At 37.7% G+C, this 19,142-nt stretch overlaps 1 pseudogene; it reads right to left on the minus strand.

The window, feature by feature from the left end:
* The window catches only part of LOC119407542, a 69,729-nt pseudogene that overhangs the window by 40,019 nt on the left and 10,568 nt on the right, over positions 1-19,142 (minus strand).

Genomic DNA, 19,142 nt, shown 5'->3' on the forward strand with positions numbered 1-19,142 from the left:
TAGGCTGATTGGTAACTCTAAATTGTCTCTAGGTGTGAGTGAGAGAGTGAATGGTTGTTTGTCTCGTTTGTCTCTATGTGTCCCTGTGATGGACTGGAGACCTGTCCAGGGTGTACCCCGCCTCTCGCACAGTGATTGCTGGACATGGGCACCAGTGAACTTTGCAACCCAAACAGGAACAAGCAGGTAAAGATGATGAATGGATGTCCAAACAGAAACACTCCTTATTCAGAAGCACAGTATATTTTAATTTGACGTTTATAAAACTGGTCTTCTAAACATGGCACCCTTTCTAGAAATGTTTTCATCAACTAAAAATCCTCAGAAAATGACCCGTTGTGCTGTGCCAGGTGTATTTTCATGGCGCTGCAACAACAAAACACTGAAAATGAGCAACGTTTATGCTGGGCGTGAAATGTAAAGTCAAGATTTAGCCTCATCTATGACACGTGAGGTTACAGATGACATCATTATTTTCAAAAAATTGCATTTTAGATGTCTATATTAAAACACAATAATGGTGATTTTCACTTTGGAATCTGTTTTAAAATATATAATTTTCGGGCTCCTAAAATAGGACTTTCTTTGTGGATGACATCATGACATCTTCTTTTTCACTGTTCTATAAACTAGAGTACCAAAGCAGTGAAACTTATATACCAAATGTTATATATTTTAAAGGGAAACCCTTTAAATATATGTATTACTTTAGCCAATTTATAGAAATAAAAAGCTTTTGGCTTCATAAACTTGGTCTTTTTATGCAGTGTGAGAAAAAATGGCTAAATTCTGGATGAACCAATGGAAGTCTTATAAGTGGAAAGATTTTACATGTGCACATTACAACAAACTACACTGGCGTGTAATTTGTGTGAATATGTAGACTTATTTCACAGTACCTCTTCTTTTATTAGTCTTTTTTGCTTAAATACCATTGACTGAAAATGTCATTATGTTGTGTCCAGTCACAATTTGCCTAAAACTTTTGCCTCTCAAAGTTTGGTGAGTAGTCAAGGTGTCTCTGCTTATACAAACAGCATGTACAAACACAAGAAACTGAAATAACAAAGTAAAAAAAAATCTTAGATTTACTGTATAATAAAGTAAAGAAAGAGCTTTTGATCCCCACCTCTAACTAAAGACCAGTTTAGTCGTCTGTATCTAAGATTTAGACATCATTTGACATTGACAAATATTTCAGTGCAAATATATTTTCATGAATTTAATGGGTTTTTTTACAAATTCATTTTAGGTAACATAATTAAATTATTTAAAAATGTCATCCCACTGCAACCCAACAACAGTCTGATTTATATTAATAACAGATCAAGAAAAAACAACTAATGATTAATGATCTTGAAATGATTATTGACTTGTTAATTCAATAAATTACTGACTAATTAAATGAGCTTGGATGGAAAGATAAGCAGTACGGGGCGGCTGTGGCTGAGTGGTTAGAGCAGTTGTCCTCCAATGCAATAGTTGGGGGTTTGAATCCACCAGCAGTCACATGCCGAAGTGCCCATGGGCAAGACACTGAACCCCTCATTGGCTCCAATGTGTGTCTTATCAGTGTGTGAATGTGATAAAGCTCTGATTAGTCTCATTAAAATGATTTGTTCAATTAGTTTTGTAGAGATCTAGCAGAGTGCTGTATGAATGGGTAAATGAGGCACAGATTGTTGTAAAGAGCTTTGAGTATCTTGATTACATAGAAAGGTGCTATATAAGTACAGTCCATTTATCATTTATAGTACAGTGCATTACATCCTGGACATTGGCAATGAATATATATATATATATATATATATACTGTAAGTTCAACTAATGCCAGGATGAACACATTTTAAATAATTTCACAAAATCAACGTCTGAAATATCTTTAGACTTTGTCATGCACAAAGATTGCTTAAAGATGGCAAGATTGTGGACAGTTGCTCAACACCATATGTGAAGAGATGCCTGTGTATGTGTGGGGTGTGTGTGTTTCTGTTTTCAGTCCATTAAAGTAGGCGTAATTACAACCAAACTCTTGAGGTGATACATGACCTTTTACAAATGAGCTTCTGCAATGTTAACTACTTTTCCATCTGTCCTCCTGCAGCATGCTTAAGAAAAAAAAAAAAAGACTAATTTTCAATTCCATTTCTAAAAATGTCTGTGGAGTTACTGATTTTGGCCAGAGGCCCAGGTCTGTTAGCATAAGAGCGTTTTCCCTGATGATTTGCTAAATCACTGTGATACCCACAGGATGTCTGAACCAAATCAATCCATGCCTTGCAGTGTGTGCCAATGTAGTAGTCTTTGTGTGTTCTTTGTTTTTATATGTGTGTTGATTTTCAACTGACTACAATTTGTTGGGGCTTCATTTACTACGAAGACCAAATTGAGGTACGAATGAGGTGTTTATCAAAGGTCGAGGATTGGTTTCATGGTTAGATGTAGAATTAGGTTAAGGGCAGAAAATAAGCTCAAGGTTAGGTATTTAGATAAGACAAATAAAATTAGGAGATGACTTTACACCCTGTTTATATAACTATAAACAAACAAATATGTCAGTTCAGAAAACAAATTGTTGATTTAAGCAGTCATACTACTTGTGTAAAAAAAGAACAATCTAAATTTGATGATCATTTGTTTTTCTATTGGTGGACACATGGCATTTGGTTAAACAGAGTGTGGTTTGGTTGGTTTTTGTCTTATTTTTCTTCAGGCTCTGTGCAGCTCATCTTACAGACATCAGCTATGAAATTGGTACATATGATGTGCAATTTAAACCACATGTCTTTTGACACAGCTGACACCAGTTTATGAAGTTTCCACTTATCATCAGAATAAATGTCTGAGTTTAATTTTCTCTCATGTTTCAAAGATATACTCTCATTTCTAAAAATGATCTTCATTGAGGGTGTGACTTTAAAACTAATATCCTAACACCACCCAAATCTGCTCTTTTGTTCTTCTGTTTTCAGTTTTGACAAAATGGTTCGACATTGCTGCAAAAATGAGCTCCCTCTTCAATCTGCTTCTGGTTGTTCACAAAAAACCCACTTGTGTAAGAGTTGTTCCGTGGTGTTTGCTTCAACAGAGCTCATTCTCAGAATAATTCCAAATCAACATCTTTTTTTAAACATATCCTCATAAACATGGCATGGTTTCTAAAATGTCTTCATTCATAAGGATACACAAAATGGACAAAAAACATAGTAGTTCCAATGACAAGCCTGTATGTTACACTGTAACGCTGTCTCGGAAATACACCAAAAACAGGAAACAAGGCATGGAGCATGAGCATACAGCGGGCACGCTATTAAAAAACTACATATACAAGAAAGGATATGCTTTGGGTCATAGTTTAGATTTTGTCTATCACATCATCATTTTCAAAAGGGTGCATTTTGACTGTCTACACAAAAAAACAATAGAAGGTCTTTAAAGATGTTTTTACTCAGGAACTTTTATTTCCAAAAATACAATCTCAGCACTCCTAAAATGCTGTTTTTGTGTGGATGCAAGGCTGAATTATTTATTTTTTTGTAACTTTTGCACTGTTGTAACCTCATGCAAAGTTTACAAGCCAACTTGTAAACTCTCAGTGTTGCCAATTTAGCAACACGGTTGCTATATTAAGTGAGTTTTCAGATGCATCTAACAAAAACAAAAAAACATAATGGGTTAGCATTTTCACAACCGTTGGAAAATGCTAGCAAAATTAGCTTCTGCTACTTTGAACTTTGAAGTCTGCCAGCCAAGCAGTGGCAAGCTGAAGCCATGCCACTGTTAAACATTACAAGCACTAAATGTACACATGACAAGATGTGATTCATCGATGCAGTTTCCATGGAAAAAGATGAAGATGTGTGACGCAGACAGAATGATCTTAGCAGTTTGCGGTATAGCGTTAGCCAGCAATTTTTTTTAGTTAGCATCATATAGGTTAGTGACAGGGCTTAATTTGAGCCAGATCCTGCTGGAACAAAAGCTGGGAACTCTCTTATTTTGACAGGGTGTGTTCTGGTAACTGTTTGCTTGGATCCGGAAACTCTCAGGCTTACTAATAATAAAGTTATGAACAAATACGACTGCCTTGAACGAATAAAACTTATATTGGATATGTAAACTGAAAATAATTATATGAGCACTACTTTTAAATACAACAGCCACGATCTGTGCCCCCCCCCCCCCCCCCCCCCCCAAAACCCGCCTGCTATTTGCATTCTGGCATCAATCAGTTTACAAATTAAGCCCTGGTTAGCAAAAGCTAAAATTATGGATAGCTGAGGTCGCTGATTGGTCATTTGCTGACACGCCTACTGGATTGATTGACAGGTCGGAAAAAAGAAAAAAAAAAGCGCAGCAGTGTTCTGTGTTTATATGTTGTTAATAAAAAAGATCTAAAAAAAACCCCCAATAAAACAGAGAGCGCTGGCTCTACAGCCCACACATCAGACCAGCCCAGCAGGATATTTCCAGACCCTCCCGCAGCCATGCTGGACCTGAGTTTAATTCGCTCGTGACAAATTCCTCCATTTCTCACCATTTCAGTCATGGCATCAACGGAGGAGGAAGAGATCACTACCTCTTGGCAAAAAAACAAAAGAAAAGGCCAGATCAGGGATGAAGAAGGGGAATTTAATACATTGGTGTTGCATAGAAAACAGTCTGTCGCTGGGCAGTTTATTGTGTGACACCACGTACGAGTATGAGGTCGTAAAAATTTGAGCTTTGCACAGACATATGGGTATGCTCTTACCTCTGTCTACGTACGTGTGTACCTCTGCGTATGGATGTATGCGGTAGTATACTGGGGGCTTTACTCTCCAATTCAACTTTGTGACTACCTCCATTTTTATCTCAGAAGTGTAACAGTGGTTGGTTGACGACACCTCATGCTTGCTTAATTGTTACTCAAATCACACTGAGGTGCAAGGGGCTTTTTTAATTTATTTTTATTAATAACACAGTTGGAATGAGTGCAGGAACATCTGGCTAATTCCTAGCTTCCATAAAATAAATTATTTACATTTTAACAACTTAGGACAAAATACCACAATCCCTTAAAGTGAGTAAAAAGAGCCTCATGGGATTGCTACAAGTGTGGACTAAAGAAATCACTATGTTCTCACTAGAATAAGTGATAACTACTTTACACAAGATATGTTTAGAAAGTCATGGCAGATCATGGTCTTCCACAGCTCTGTGACAACAGCCTTATTGATGGTTCTGTTGGTTTAAAAAGGCCCCAGAAACAAGTCACATTCAACCTTCCACCTACTTAGAGAACATCAAAGCACATTTTAGGTGCATCCAATCTACTACCTTGAAGGGGACTGAGTGGAAAATACGTTCAACTAAACATGAAACTCAATTTAGACAAAGCACAGGAACTTGATGAATGCAACGTAGCACCTGCTCAGTCACCACTACTGTAAAGTGCAGTAGAGTTTCAACAGGTTGTTTCAACAGTAGTAACCGTTGAGCCACACATGTGATATTCACACAGGGATTAATTAACACTGCATAAAGTTTGTAATGTGTGAACACGAGTGACATGTAAGTGAGGTGTGAATTCAACAAGCACATTTTGGTTAGAGTGGCTGGAGATGTTAAATTTCAGCAATCACACTTGGGGTTTGTATTAATTGCCATTAAATAAATACTTGACATGACCATGTGAACAGCCATGCAGGTCAAGCATCTGCTGAACATTCAGTAATGTCACAACTTAAACCTGTTTGCTTTAAGTTGTTTTGCTGTGAATTGAAGGACCATCTGGAAAAAAACTTTACTGTCCATGAGAAAAACATCTGACTCTGAATGTGTTTGATGGTGTTCATTCAATGCAAAACAAATGTTAGTTTGCAGTCAAACATTTAAGTATATTGGTCAATTATTTAGCTACATGAGTATTAAAACTTTTCAATTTTAAGCAAATGCCAACTATTTAGTACCCGTTTACACTTCTCTATATATCAAAATGAGTTGTATGACTTTTTTCATTCACTAAATCTGATCCATCTAGTACTACTGATTTCTGTCAGTAACAGCAGCTTATAAAGATCCATCCATCCTTTAGAGGTCACTGGTACCCATTTTCAGCTGTCACTGTGCGAGGGGTGGGGTACACCCTGGACAAGTCTCCAGTCCATCACAGAGACACACAGAGACAAATGAGACAAACAACCATTGACTCTCTCTCTCTCTCTCTCTCTCTCTCTCTCTCTCTCTCTCTCTCTCTCTCTCTCAACTAAGGACAATTCAGAGTTACCAATCAGCCTTACATGCATGTTTTTGGTCTGTGGAAAGAAACTAGAGTACCCAGAGAAAACCCACCCATGCATGGAGAGAACATGCAAACTCCAACCAGAAAGGTCCCGGGCTGAGATCTGAACCGGCGACCTGCTTGCTGAGAAGTAAAAGCTCTACCAACTGTGCCACCATGCCGTCCCTTACAAAGATCCATAAAGTAAAAAAAAAAAGTATTTTAAAAACACAATCACTTTACTCCACTTTTATTGCAAAATCAGTCCCCAATGCATTTGAAGAAGTACACTATGCACAATGCTTCAAAACTCATGATGTGGTGCCCTGACTCTGTTCAAATAATTTGACCTGAGTGCTGTCAGCAGTCCGCAGGCACCACTGAAGCCTCAACTCTCCACAACTTATCCATTTTGCCTTTCAGCTCATGGTTTTTCTTGACCTACTCATGTTCTTTCTTCCTGATGGTACAGTCACATGGGATCAATACATCTATCACCACTGCCTTCTTCTGTGGTTTGTTGACCACCACTTAGTTAGTTGATTAGTTATTATTCATCATCACTTGTTTATCAGTCTGGATCTGGAAATATCCCAGTATCTAAGCCCTGACATTTACATCCTTAGTGGAGTCTCTCACATTTATTGTGGGACATTTATTTAATGCTTAGCATACAAAAAAGTACATTATTCAAGCTATTTGGTTATGTCGTCCCATATACTGTACTCTTTGGCTGCCTGTATCTGACATTCTGCTATTATGTACTGGATTGTCAGGGGTATTTTTGTACAGTCTGCAACTTGGATCCTGTTTGGTGTGGTAGACCCTGGCCTTTATTGCTCTTGTGCTTCCATGATTACTGCCTCTGTGCTGTTCTTCAGTCCAGCCATCTCCAGCCACTGGCAGGATTTGTTGATGTCAGCAAATTTCTCAGTTTACCAGTGATACAACCTGTACAGGAGTTTAGCCTTCCATGATGGTTCTTTTGTGGCTCTTCTTGTACTTTAGGTTTTTGCTGCCTTCAGTGCACTTGTTCTTGATGTATTTCAGGGTCTTTGATGTTTAATCCTGTATAGTGGCTCTGATGATCTCTAGTCCTATAAATAGTGCTGAAAAGCCAAGGCTTCTATGGTGCCAATGCTCATCAGAGTGATCCCAAACTGGGACAGCAATAGAGATCTCTGACCAGAAGAGCACAATCCATTGAACAACTAAGCATAACCTACAGGCTCACAGGCCTCTGGTAGAGAACCTAAGCTAGACGTGAAAAGTGCAACAACCCATATGGAAAAAAAGGGTGAGCAGGATGTTTTTTTATATACAGCACTGTATATGTAATGAAGTATATATTAGTATATGAAGTACCGGTATATGTAATGAATACAGGCAGCACGGCGAAAAGTGGTTTGAGCTGTCATCTCACATTGGGAAAGTTGCTGGATCGCACACCACCAGGGGCTTTTCTGTGTGGAATTTGTATGTTTTCCCACTGCATAAGTGGGTTTATGCCAGTACTCTGGTTTCGTCCCACTGACCAAAAAACATGCGTGTTAAGTTAGTTGGTCATTCTAACTTGTTCCGAGGTGCAAATGAGAGTGTAAATGATTGTCTGCCTTGTTTGACTTTATGTGGCCCTGCAAAGGACTTTCATGCTGCTCAAGGAGTCTCTTACACAATGACTGCTAAAAACAGGCTCCAATTCCTCGGTGACCCTAAGTAGAAAAGTGGGAAAAAGACAATGTACAGTATGTATGTATACATGTATGTATGTATGTATGGATGGATGGATAACAAAATTACCCAAACAAAAAAAACAAACAAACAAACAAAAACATTTTAAAGTAATCAAGCACTGACTTGGATCTTGCCAAGTCATGCATCTCGCCATTCCTTTGCATTTTTACCTTTTGTCTGTACAACCTTCAGTAGCCTGTATTTCCTCTCTCTGCCTTTGGCTGTCACATTCCTCCAAGTTTGGCTACACGTTGGCAGCTGTCCTGTAAATGTATCATGGGCAAAGAAAGGGGATCTGCCATGCACTCTTCCTGTCAGCGCAGATGTCAAGGTGAACTTGTGGAGGGCTCCTTAAATAACTGGCTTCACAACCCTGGGACCCTCCCACCCCCTGTCAGCTGCACTGATTAGATGAAGGCTCTTGTTTGCACATGATGTTGTGAAGCCTTTTTTTGTTGTTGTTGCATAGATGCAACTATATCTACAGCAAACAGAAAATTATAATCACACAAAAAAACAGCAAAGGGCATTCACCACCTGGTGGACTGAAATCAATTGAGTAATAAAGATCTCTTCATAGATTAATCTGAAGCTAAATAATCATAGTTGTTTTTACTGAACAAAAAAACCTGCTATTGTTTAAAAAAAAAATATGGAAAAATGATTTTGTATTTTGTCCTTGTTCACAAACTAAATAACAATAAATCTCACCAATAAAAGTTAACAAGTGCTGTGTCCAAGAGGGTTGGAATGAATTTACAGTAAGATGGGTCTTCAAGGGAAATAAATGTCTCACTTTGTGCTTCGAGTAACAACACAAGTCGAATTAGAATCTGGCAAAAGTCACAAATACTGGTCTTGTCAATACTGTCAGACAATGTCACATTTTCATATTGATATTAAAAAAATGCACATATTTTTTATTAAACAGCACAGTTGCAGGCAGTGTAGGATATGACTGGTAGGGTAGAGTTATGAACATGGTCTGCAGTTCAGGTAACTTGAGAGGATTGTTTTTATTGCACATGTCGCAGGTACAGAGGAGTTAGGGAAGCCAGTTCAATCATCTTGATTTAACAAGAAAACATACTTTTATGACAGTATTATTGATCTTTTACTAGATGTAATTGGCTTGGATCTGAGGTGGTGTTTATTGGTGGGTCGCATTTAATCTTTACACCCTACAGTTACGAGCAAACCTGCATTAAGAACACTGAGTTCAACGTGTATCGTTGTCAGAGCTGTTACTCTATCTCACCCATCCAGTACACACGCTCAGACAGTTTAACTTGTAGCCCTCTTTGATCCCAGGCTGTGGGCAGCAGTGGGCTGTCAGCAGTCAGACTGCTGAGCATACTCAGTGTGCACCCTGATCTAGTTGCCCCCGCCTTGAGCTATCACTCTGGCAGCTGGGTTGGCATCTGTGACTCTCAGTCAAGGGTTTATATTTTGCAGCAATGACAAAGTTGCAATTTTTTTAACAGCCTAGTGTACGATACACAAATTCCTTTCCTGTCCAAATGAATGTGTTGTTTAATCTAACAAAACACCTGGGGGTGGCTGTGGCTGAGTGGTTAGAGCAGTCGTCCTCCAATGCAAGAGTTGGGGGTTCGATTCCACCAGCAGTCACATGAAGTGTCTCTGGGCAAGACACTGAACCCCTCATTGTCTCTGACATGTGTCCCATCAGTGTATGAATGTGATAAAGCTCTGATTATTCTTTGTAAAGGTATAGTAGAGTGCTGTATGAATGGGAAAATGAGGCACAGCTTATGTTGTAAAGAACTTTGTGTCTTGATCAGATAGAAAGACACTAAATAAGTGCAGTCCATTTACCATTGACCATTTACCTGTTGTTTAAAAAATAGTTTGAAAAAAGAAAATAGTGAGAAAGCTGCTGACAGACTACAAACAATCCTTGGTATCATTACTTGATGCCACTTTATAGTTGCAAAAATATATACCGGTAGTTTGTACCCCAAAGAAAAATAAATAAATTGAAGGCATTTAAGCATTCCTTGCAGGAATGTATTTAGACAACCATGAGTTTTAGTATGTTGAGAATATCTAGAGTTCTAGTCAGTTTCGTCAAACCCTAAAACTAAAGTTATGCTTGATCTCACACAATATTACAAATGTCATTTATGGTGGTCATCTTGAATTTGATTTTCTCTAAACATTAATAAATTGTAGATGCATGTCTATTGTCTACTTTTGAAAATTTCAGTAAAATCCATTCATTAGTTCATGAGAAATTTTACTAACAGACTTCAATGGTCAACGCAAAAGTTTTATGATGTCATGCAATGAGTGCATGTGTTTGTGAATGACTTAGGTTTTGCAAAGCCATTTGTATGGTCAATATCTGTAAAAAATATCGAAAGTATAGATATTTTAGAGTATTTTAAGCACAGTGGATGTGGCAGCCATTTTGAATCAAATTGAAATCAAATACAATCACTTGTAGATGTATAACTAAAGATTATAGACAGATGGCATGATTTAGTCTTTTGTTGTAAATAAAGATTACATTCTGAGTATTTTATTTTATTTGTCTAGTGGTTCATGAGATGTTTGATAACGGACACTCACACATTGTTGCTCTGTCTTCACCTTTCATCAGTGGGTGTTAATAATGGATCAATCTGTACAATACTGAGATTATAACATGGTTTCTAACAGAACAACAACAACCTCCTGTGAGCTTAAGATCATTTCCCTATACATCTGACTAGAGCACTGACACTTGCAATTATCATTTTTTCTTTCTTTTGTGCTCCATTCCTCTTCATTCAATGACCGTACAGCTCGTAAGTTTTACCTGATAAATGTAGGACAAACAAATTTCAGTCTGAGGTTTTGAGGCTTGATTCGGGTGTGCTGAAAGGTTTTATTCATAATCCTGTCCTCTTTAACTGTAACCTGCATATACTACACAGTTATACTTCCCTGTTAAACAAATGTAACCAGTAAATCTTTGGTAAGTTTTGCTCACAAAAACAGCTTGCTGTCTTTGTCATTTGGCTCCCACTACACTGCTCTAAAAATGCAAACCTTGTTTATGTTTGGATGAGGCTGATAAATTCTTGCTTTTGTACTTGTGCAGCTATAAATCACGTGCTGTACGCACTGTGTATCCTTTGTACCGAAACAAAACAATGAGCTGATCCAGTTCAGGGCTGGAAACACTGAGAGTCACCCAGCTTTGTTTATGTGACAACATATACTTCCTCTGATGCTATTGAACGCATCCTAACTTAGCTTATTTAAAGCATCACTCTGGACCATAGGAAAGCACTGACTCTGTTACCATAGTAACAGACTGTAAACTAGACGCAGAGCTTTGCACGTTTTCTTCAACAAACTCTTCTGCTGGGCTCAAGGAAGTATCAATTTGTTTCCTGTTCTCATTTATACACTCAACATAAAAGCTTTTTTCTAAACAAATTAAACGGCAGATATTTACTTTACAGATAAATATTAGTTGGACATTAAAGATGTTGTAGGATACTTTGTTGTTGGTTTGTTATCAAAGGACATTACAATGAAATCTGTGCATTGCTTTTTTAAAAACTACATGCCACATGTGGAGAGAACAGCTTCTACCCTGAGGCTGTTAGACTCATGAATCTCTAACCAGGATAATCACTGTGAAAAATCACATCATGTTGCTGCTGATCTGTTTCGTGTTGCTGCTGATCTGTTTCATGTTGCTGCTGATCTGTTTCATGTTGCTGCTGATCTGTTTCGTGTTGCTGCTGATCTGTCTCAATGTTGCTGCTGATCTGAAAAATGTTGCTGCTGATCTGTTTCAATGTTGCTGCTGATCTGTTTCATGTTGCTGCTGATCTGTATCATGTTGCTGCTGATCTGTTTCATGTTGCTGCTGATCTGTTTCAATGTTGATGTGTTCATGCGTGCTCATCTGCTCACAGACTCATGTTCATGTTTGTGCTGATGTTCAATGTTTTATGTTATGAGTGCTTAGTGTATATTTAGTTGATGTTTTTCTTAGTTCATATCTTAGATGTTATTACTGTTTTTCTTATACATTTTATTGTCGGATGTAACTGGGACCCTGTGTACATAATTTCGCTCCACCACATGTACCACATGAGGTGCGAATGACAATAAAGAAACTCTGACTCTGACTCTGAGAGAAGTTGTCACACTGATATTTCCCCTAGAGCCGCGTGACTTCAGTCTGGCCCACTAATGAGTTAATTAAATTGTCGGGGGTGGTGTGTGTGTGTGTGGGGGGGGGGGGGGGGGTTCTGGGTTTGGGTTCTGTTTATTGCATTTATGATTCAATGTAATAAAACCAACAAATTTAAAAGATGATAAAAATTTATAAGGTAACTTACGGATCATTGTAATACATCAGTCCATTGTTTATCGCGGGGGATCCGTACCCTGAAGCCCCGCGATAAGTTATACTTTGGTATACTTTTGTGTTTCTGATGTCATTTATCATGTTTTAATTGATTAATGTGAAGCACTTTGTAACATTTGTTTGAAAGGTGCTATACAAATAAAGTATTATTATTATTCTTAAAAACCACAAAACCACCAAGTAGGAATAGTGGTACAAGTAGTAAGTAAATATATATATATATATATATATATATATATATATATATATATATATACATATATAAAGGTGTTTTAAACCCTTCCCACACTCTTGCAATTTTCTAAATGTGTCTAAACTCTAAACGCTCTAAAAGAGCACAGAATGTCATGATTTCAGCTCTCTGCCTCAGCTGCTCTCAGTCATGCCCTTTTCTCTGCTCTGCACAGAGATCAGCTGATCAGCTGCAGGAAGAAGTTTATCCTGAAGTTTGGGCTGCACAGAGGTGCAGGAGGTGCTAAATAATTTAAACTAATTAATTTTAAATAAAAATTCCATGCCGATCGTGCGGCTCATCTATCAATTGTGTGTCATGTCAAATCTCACATTAAAAAAACGCGATAGAGCGAGTCTGGGATAAATGAAGCGTGAAGTAGCGAGGGACTAATGTACTTGGTTTATTTACATAATTATGTTTTTTGTTTAAAACAGGTCTCTCTTGTAATGTTGTCTTTGTGACTCAATGAGACTAACCTCTATAAATAAAGGTTGGATGAAAAAAAAAATTGTTGGATGTCCGGCCCCTGAGCTGCTGGCGTTCAGAAACTGTTAGTTTTATTTCATTTAATCCACTAAATAAAATAAACCACGGTGGCGGTAGTGGCAGTAATGGATTCTCCACTGGTGGTGATGCCCCCCCCCCCCCCCCTCCGTTTTTATTTTATTTAATGGATTAAATAAAATAAAAATAAAAATAGCAGGGCTGGTGGTTGAACTGGAAGAGACTTTAGTGAAATACTTCCACACTGTTGATGAATTTCTAGCTGTTTGGAAGACTTTGCCTGCTCCTCTCCTTCCATCTGCTTGGAAGAATCCGTGTTGTAGCCAGTGGCCCAGCTGATCACGTGACACAATCACTGACTGCGACTAGTCAACATGAAATTTAAAAACTTGTGAGATGTCGTAGAATCGACTAGTCGACTAGTCTGCTCAACCTCTAGTCTGTGCCAACCTCAAACTGTTTGATCGTTCAAGCTGTCTAGAAGTACAAATGTAGTTTGTTCTGTTATCACTGACCATCAGGACCTCATGAAGTTTGACTCCTACCAGGTCCATGTGATGACTCCAAACACACAACATACCCAGACTGTTAATGTGAGGAACTCTCAGCCATATGCAGCGTGTCCTGTGATTCATCTCCATCCACTTAAACCAGCAAGTATGCTCCACATATTTTTAGTTGTACCACTCTGTTTCATGGTCATGACAGACAACAGACTCGGTGGCACCTTTCAGGCCTTGAGTGTCCAACATTGTAAGGCTCCACTTTTAGCAACAAAGTTCATTTTCACAGGCTGCTCTCAGACTCACCCGGCTCAGAATAATACTCTGGGTCTTTCAGGATGGGGCAGCCACCAAGACACGCTCACTGCTTTTGGTGTTAGCTGCAGTTCTATATCCACAAAGTTTATTATAATTGGCAAATACTTACATTTTACTGTGTAAAAAATATTTTGAATATGTACAGTTTTTTCATTAATTCTAACTATTTCATAAATATCATTATGAAAATTTGTCACGTCATTCAAATAAAAAATGCATATTCAAAGTCCAATCGCAAATAAATAATTTACACGTTATTCTTTATTTTATTGTTTGTTTTTTTAAATACTTGAACCATAAACAAGCTGAGCTGTCTATCTGCAGTGTTTCTACGCAGGCGTCAGGAGTTCTGTACACCCAGTAACTCAGGCCTGTAAAAAATCAAAAGCATGGCAGCCATGTGGACTTAGCCAAAGAATATGCAGTCAGCGCTGACTGACAGGGGCCAGGTGGGTCCAGGGAGGGCACTCTAACCATCTGGGTTTGAATATGTCCCACAATTCAGTGCAGCCCGTGAGCTGGGCAGAACCTGTTGAGCTGACAACAGAGCTCAGTTTAATTAGGAAACAGTTTAAATAAAGAACGAGTAATTTTTACAGTAATTCAGATAAAATGATACACATGGTCATATAAGGGTCTTTACTGTTCAACTAGTTGTCACCAGGATGTTTATCCTTTAATTAAATCAGACATAGCTCAGGGCGGCATTTTAAATAGAAATTTCTGGGATTACATAACACTTTAATTAATAAATGAAGTTCTCAACATGCAATTAAAGAAGAATTGTAAAAAATATACTCTTGATTAATGTATTTACACCTTACAACCTAGCTGTTATTTTTGCTACTTTCCCTTTTAATTATCCTTTTAATTACTATTTTATTTTCACTTGTTAAAAAAAAAAGATTTGTACGCATCCTTTATGATTGTCTATTGTTGTCGTTGTTGTCCACTGTTGTCATCACTCTTTATTAAAATCAGGTCTCTCTTGTAAATGAGTCCCCGAGGCTCAATGGGATTAACCTGTAGAAATAAAGATTAAATGAAAATTTAATGCTGATTACTAAACTATGATTGTGACTATCTGCTGACCGTTATAAGTTGATTTCAACACAACTGAGATGTTAAATTAAAGACGACTGAGACTTTTTGTTCTGAATGAACAAACAAAACAAAAAGAAAATAAATAAATAAATATATACAAACTTAATTATATAAAAAAAGCCATTCAACAAAATTCAAGCCGTACCATGGTGCTAAAAAGAAGCTGCGGGGTCAGTCTGTTTTAAACATGTTGGCATGACAGACTCAAATAAGCGCCAAGATTATTATTGTCTCGAGCATAGTGTTCCAACACTTCAGCTCACCAACACATTGATTTAGCTCTTTGACTACCTTTGCTGCAGCCCAGAGGTTAAGTTTGCCCTTGTACCTAACAAACAGAACGATGTAGTGCAATAAAAGCACAAAAGCTGTGTCAGACTCACAGTCTATTAGGTGTTGGACTCTAAAAAGTCACAGTGTGCTGTCAGACTGCCAGACCATCTGGTAGCAGAAAAGTTGAAAGGACTCCACACCTGTGGCAGCTGGAGACTCTCCTCTGAAACAACGAGCAAAGTGCCACCTGACAAGCACTTCTGGGGCGTCCCACAGACACTTAGCACAGTGTTAAATAAACCAACATCCTATTGACAAGACCAATTAGCACTAATGTGGTGCTGGACACCTCCCCCTCTTTTCACAGGGCCTTAAACTCGATATAATCAAGGTTGGTTGCTGCAGCTCAAACCGTTTATGTACTGAACAGTTATGGCTCCCACGAGTCTTAGCTTTAGTCGTGCTTTGAAAAATGTCCTTGAAGTGAAGTCATTACCATAATTTAACAGTTGCTACTCTGATGGATGTAAAGTAACAAACATTGCTATTCTCTACAAAGATTAACTCAGTTACTGCTTGTTGTTTACATGGCATTCACTTGATAAAAGGTACATTTTACAAAGTAATTATTCGTTATGTGACCGTTTTGGTTTGCAACGTATGCCACAGACTTGAAAAACCCTTGCAAAAAATACATCAGAATGTGCAACTTGAATGAGAATACTATGGTATGGCTGATGGTAGAAGTACATCATCCAGCACAGAAATATTAGCAAAGAACTGCAAAAACCTTTTGAAAACTAAGTTTAAGCAACATGAGTGAAAAAAGTCCCGTTCAGGTTTCTGCAGCTCAGGCATACTTCACAGAAAAAGAAAAAAAACATTTGAAATTTAAACAGGATCAAGGAAAGTTGGATTTTACATGACAGAACTGGCATTTCAGTATCTTTTAAAGGTTATTGACGTCGTCGTTCACTCATTGTGTCTCTCTCTACTCTAGAACTTATTCTCAAATCCTCCCAGCGTCCAGAGCATACAAATCCAAAACGCTCATTGATTTCCATTTCATCTGAGTTCAATTTTTATCTTCAAAACTGGAAGTGAGGGGTCGGTTAAACTTGTCAAGTCCCTTACATAAATCACCACAGAGTTAGAATATGTGACAACCAGACACTTCTGTCACTCAAAAAAAAAGTTAAACATGACACAGCGTTCTTTTCACAGTGTATTTTTGTTTGAGGCTTAATTTCTCATCTGCAGTTTTGTCTGACTCTCATTGTTTGCTGTCCAGGAGTGTGGTTACCACAGTGATTATAGTTCACTACCAGCATCAACTTTAACATTTCTTTTGATCAAAACCCATAAAAGTGGTTTCCTTTAAATTTGTTTATTGAGATGTTGGTAAATGCTAAAATTAGGAGTCAAGAAAATGTTAATTTAGTGTAACTAGAAAAATGTTTGACTTAAAAAGGATGCATTTATTTCAGTAACATAAGACAGTGCTAAGTATTGCTCTCTGTAATGGTTGTGTACAGTGATGTAGTCTACATTGTTGTAGTGGGTATACTGTGCTTAGAAACCAAAGTACACCAGTTATCACAATGTAATCATCAATTTATTTAGATTTTTGAGCTTATTGAACATTTCAAAATTTCTCTGATGCTTATATTTGAATAAATGTACAATAAACATTGTACAACAGTTGGCTTTGTATTAAAAACGTTATAGAATTTATAAAACAGTATCAAAGCAAAACATGTTCAAGTATTAAGTAGTAAGTACAGAAGTGTTAATTATACAAAAAACAGGGTGAAGCAACTCAATGTGTATAATATATAACATGTTCTAAATGTGTTGACAATGACACGAGCCCATGTCATGTATCATTGAATCATTGAATCATTCGTGACATGGGCTCGTGTCAATGGGCACTTTTAAGTGGGTATACTGAAATTCCTAAGCTTTTCTATTTTCATTCAACCTTTATTGATACAGGTTGATCCCATTGAGCCTCGGGGACTCCTTCACAGTAAATGAGTTCATTCTAGTGGGGGTACTCTGTATGCCCGCGTGTCACATAGACTACACCACTGGTTGTGTACCAGTCTCGGTGTTGAACTTCAGCGAGGCCCAGAGGAGAAAGTTTGTTGGATTTACAGTACATTTACTACAACTTTACATACACACCACACTCACAGGCTTTATGAGGTTAAGAGACAGAAACTGAAAACAACTGTCAACTTAGTGAGATTTTTTAACTTTCACTCCATTTACTCAACCCCACGACTTTCTACTATTTTAAACGGTCTGTTGCATTTATTATTCCATGTAATGTGACTGTAATGAGAACGTACAGGAACACACACACAAACACACCCTTTGTCGAACTTAATTACTACCATCTGGGGGCTGCAGCAAGGAAACAGGTGTTTCTAGACACCAAAAGGGGACACTCAGACAGACAGCTTATTTTTAGCATCATAAATTTAATAAGTTTTGAGCTCAGCTGAACTAACTCACACTAAGACCGTCATAAAACAAAACAATTGATGGGACTGACCCTGCCGAGCCGTAGGTTATGAGTACATTCTCTGCTTGTTCTCAGAAAGCAGAACCAAACTGTGCAGTTGGTTGTCTTGGATTATATTCAGCAGACATTGTCATCGTGAGTAAAATGTCAAAGAGCAGAGTAAGGGTCAGTGTGGGAGTCAACAACACTTATCCCTCCATAAAAACACATCTCATTCCATCCCTACATCAAGAAGCAGAAAATAATGATCATCACTAGCATTGTTATGAACAAGATGTGTTAATAAATTCAAACCACAGCACAAAATCAAACTGGAATGGTTGTTGCAGATCTCTCCTGGTGAATGTCTGCAGCGTCTCTGTGTAACCATGAACCATACAAACTCCTCAACAGAACCCATGTCTCTAATCTGAACACTTGATGAGACAGAAATGTAGAAAACATTAAAGAGCATCGTCAAAACATCTAAATCGTAGGATGTTAAATGTAGAGAGATATGTAAAACATCCCTTTGAACAAGAGCGTCCTGTTGCATGCTTTGAGTGTTTTCTGGATGACGGTGCCTCAGTCAGTGATTTACAGTGAGACGTGAGAACGGGGGAAGTGTAGGACCTTACCGGGGGGACACAAGCAGCCGTGGGGGACTTCTCTCACCTCCCGGGACTTCGGCAGTCGAGCTGCAAGCTTCTGCATGGGAAAGGAAGTAAACAATGTCAGAATGTACTGGTATTTTGAACTTCATGTTGTATGTACAATAAACTAAACTTGAAGTGTACCACTGGGTTAATGCACTGTTACTGAAATAAGCACATGTTTGTTTTCTAGCAAGTTTATTTATCATGGTTATAATATTTTTATTTGAATTTGAGAGGTTCACTAAAGCAAACTGCAGGAACATGAAAATTAAACAACAAAATAAAGTAGTTTTTTTTTTAGCACTGCATAATAGTTTATTTAAGTAAAATTAAATAATTTTGGAGTTAAAATTCCTCTTCACACTGATCCACGTGAATTTTAAAGACATCACCCTATGTTACCCTGAACATAGGGTGACTTTAACACAGATATCCTTTTCACTCTAACTAACATGGAGTTTTATAAAAAGCAGAATTTGTTGTTTGTTTGTGCTGCAGCAGTTTAAAACACAAAACTGATGCTAACATTGTTCAATCTGTGTTTGACTGGATGCTTAGTTTAAACTAGACAATTTATGCCTTTTCTATGTAAGTGAAGGAAATATAGGGCTCAGTTACAAAAAAAATAAAATAAAATAAATAAATAAATAC

Source organism: Nematolebias whitei, chromosome 1, assembly GCF_014905685.2.
Source record: "Nematolebias whitei isolate Nwh7 chromosome 1, NemWhi1, whole genome shotgun sequence".
Classification (NCBI taxonomy): Eukaryota; Metazoa; Chordata; class Actinopteri; order Cyprinodontiformes; family Rivulidae; genus Nematolebias; species Nematolebias whitei.